This window comes from Odocoileus virginianus, chromosome 2 (genome assembly GCF_023699985.2).
Source record: "Odocoileus virginianus isolate 20LAN1187 ecotype Illinois chromosome 2, Ovbor_1.2, whole genome shotgun sequence".
Classification (NCBI taxonomy): domain Eukaryota; kingdom Metazoa; phylum Chordata; class Mammalia; order Artiodactyla; family Cervidae; genus Odocoileus; species Odocoileus virginianus.
Genome location: NC_069675.1, coordinates 13,255,800 through 13,259,397, shown reverse-complemented (window position 1 = coordinate 13,259,397; position 3,598 = coordinate 13,255,800).

Below are 3,598 nucleotides of genomic sequence, written 5' to 3'. Positions count from 1 at the left end.
AGGGAGACTGACAGTGTGAATTGAGCTGGGCCTTGAGTTGCGGGGGCCTTTTAGATCCCAGGAAGGGCTGGATCAGTACCTAGGGTTTGTCTGTGTTCAGCCACGGCAGAGCGCGAGAGCTCCTGAAAAAGCAGTTTAGGTCATCGCCCTGCCCTCTATCTTCTGAGTTCACCCCACACCTCCCAAGTTAAGGTTCTCTGATCACTTTACAAAAAGGGTGAGGGTGGGGGCAAAAGAAAGGCAGAGGAAATTCTCAGGGTTCCTAGTGTCTTGGCCAGGATGAAATGTTCAGAGGGTGGTTGGAAACTAGCGGTGAAGGTGAAGGCAGCAGGCGCAGGACAATGGCCCCTCGGGCCCCCACTGTCAAGTGAGGAATCCGGGATCCTTGAAAATTTCCACAAGGCAGACTCAGAACTTCTGGAGCTCTGCGTCCCACTTAGCCTGCAGAAGGGTCCCGGCAGAGCCAGCGTTTCAACCTGCCTGCAGGCGTGCGCATGTGTACACACAGACACACATATACACACACGCAGCAAGGCCGATCTTACTGTATAGGATCCAACTGCGAGGTCCACACCTCCCGCGCGGAGCACTGGCGCTCCCAGCCTTCCTCCGCTGGGATTCCAGGCAGGCAGACCAGCAGGGCACGGGAAGGCGCCCCGTGGCCCCGCAGGACTCGCTTCCTGGGCGGGCAGCTGGAGCTAGGGTGCTAGGCGGCCCCCGGTTCAAGAGCCTGAGTTTAGGGGCCGCCCAGGCTCCCGGCCTGGCTCGGCCAAGGTCTCTGCTGGTCTGGAGAGGAGGTTGGTGAGGAGATCCAGCCCACCCCCACCCCACATCCACACCCACACCCACAACCCCCCCCACACACACACAACACAAACTGTGCCTCAGCGCGCAAAAGCGCTACTTTCCTCACTGGATCCCTGCGCGCACAATCGCGGAGGCCGGGACCCGACTTCAAAGGCTTGCAGTGTAGCGAGGGCCGGGACTCCTGCGGGATGCCAAACCTCAGACTGCCAAGAGGGAAGGAGAAGAAAGAAGAGAGCGGGAGCGGAAGACTGCGAACTCCCTAGAGTTCGACTGGAGCTGGCCTGTAGCCCCCTCCCATGCTCCTTGCCGGGCTCTCCCCGCAGACAGGAAAGGGGAGGCGGCCCGACTTCCCTGGACACGGGATCACGGGAAGCCACCGGCATCTCCGGGAGAAGGACCCGGCTGCCCCGGGAGTGAGCGCACTCCCGAAAGCCCATCTACGGCCTTTGAAGAGGACGCCGGAACGGAGACCCGAATTACTGGCACAGAAAGCCACCATTCATGAAATACAATTTAGCGGAGTGAAGACAAACAAAACCCGGTATGGTTCAGCAGGTGGCTGGCCCATTTTTCTTAGAACAGAAACCCGGGCCTCCTCCCATGAGGCCCCAGGGAACAGAGGGGATTTGGGGGCCGGGAAGATTCCCACCGAATGTTTGCTTTCTGCTTAGAATTTTTCTACACCGGACACGTCTTGAATAATAAAAATAAACTTGAGAGAATCATGGAGGAGAAAGACTGACGTGCAGAGCGAAGATGACGGACTGGATCAAGCGACCAGCGTGATCCGGGGCTGGGGAGGGAGGCGCCCTGGCCCATCGTGGGGAGGGGAGTTTGGCATCTCCTCTAGACGCCAGGCTCCAGGGGACCAAATGCAAGTGCAGGGCTCCTGGTACCACGCGGCGTGCGTCCTTCCAGCGGGGTTGGTGCGGCTGGGTCACACTCCCCAGAGCCCTTCTGTAACTCTAATCTTCCTTTCTCCCTCTCTGAGAGTATGGGCACCACAAATTCTCGGCCTGGCAGCGGGTGCGTGCTGCTCTAGCTCTGCACACCCTGCCCTACACCCTGGGCTCCAGCCGCGCTCCCCTCCCCCACCCAAATTACCTTGTAGCAGAGTTTCCTTCCTTCCTTCCATCCGTCCCTCCTTTCCGTTAGTAAGGACCAGCAGGCCTTTACCCCTGCCCGCCCCCTTTACCCTTCTTTTTTCCTGTCCCAAACCCTGCCGGGAAGCGCCATTAATCACCCAATTAAATAATTGGTGCGCCCCGCCCACTTCGCTTTCCGTTGGGGACTTTCGAGATTGGACACAGACACACACTCAACCGCTCACATGCACACTTGACATCCATTAAGGCTCACACGCTCACTCATTCATTCACCCGCTCCTCCGGCTCCGGGAGTCTTGCAGGATGCGCGAGCAACGCACTCGGCCGCCCCACTGCCACTGGCCCCCTGCACATCCACGGGCGCGGCCCCCAGACGCTCTTGATCGGACCCCCGGACACAGCAACGCACCCTCGCTCACAGCAGCACGCGGCGCACAAAAGAGAAGCGGCTGCTGTTCTAGCGTTTTAGGGGAGGGGTCAGGGCCCTCCCCCGCACGCGCACACACGTTTGCACACACATCTTCGCTGCGGTCTCTCAATCTTTCTTCCAAGCCCCTTTCTGAGTCAAAGGAAGGGAAATCCGGCCTGGCCTCTCCTGGCACTGTCAAAAGAGAAGATGGACTCAGGAGAACCCTGGGAACCTCACAAAGCGCTTGGGACTCGGAGGGTCCAGGGACCCCACTGCTCGGCCTGAAGGCCAGCTCGGCTTTCAGCCGCGCTCACCTCCGCTTTTCCCCCTCTCCCCGGCCTAGCGAGGCGGGCCGGGACTCGGAACTGAGGAGAGGAGACCTCCGCAGGTCCGAGAGTGGGGGAATGGAGGGGCCAGGGAGACTTTTTCACCTTTGTCCCAGTCTAGGGATGCGATCCCGCTTCTGAAGGCCTCTGAGCCGCAGGGTCCCAGGTCTTTGCAGCCTACCACAGTCGCAGCCTCACTCGACCCTCCCGGCTACTAAACCCGGCTATGGGTCTGCAACCAGTCTTTTCTCCCCGGCGAGTGCAGACCGTCCCCTCGCCCCCTTGCTTCGCCGTCTCGGGTTCTTTTACCACACTCTTGGCCTTGCTCCGCCAGGAGCGCCGGGAGGGGGCTATGTTCCTGAGTGTGGGTGGAGGTATGAATCTGGGGGGTGGGGCCACTGAATCCCAGGCCTGAGCCCCCAGCCCCAGCCCCCTACCCCGCCAAGTACTCGAGCAAGGCCAACCTCCTGTTTTCTGCTCGGTCTCGCCGGGGTCGCCTTCCTGGAACACTTTGGTTATTGATTCCGCTGAAAGAGCCGGAGTGCGGAGGCTGCGCTTCCCTGGGGACGAAGGGAGTGGGGAGGGGAGCAGGCTGGTGGTTGGGGGAGGGAGTTGATAAACTTTAGGAGGGATGCAGGGCGTTCCTCGGTACCCCAGGGCCTCCTCGGCCTCCCTCTGCCGGGCTCCGAGTGCGGCTAGATTAGAGGTGGAAGAGGAGGGCCGACGACCCCCCACCCCCAGCGCAGCTCCGTAGCGCCGCTGGGAGTCGGAGAACCCCGACTCGGGCCCAATCAGCAGAGAGGGGTGGGGCGGCCGGGCGGGGGCGGGGCCAGAGAGGGAGGAGTCGGGAGGGGGGCAAGGGGGGCGCCGGGGGCGCGAGGGGCGGGGAGGCGCGGGCTTGGCCGGCCCAGGCTGGCCAGGCGGTGGCGAAGGCGGCGGTGGCGGCCGGC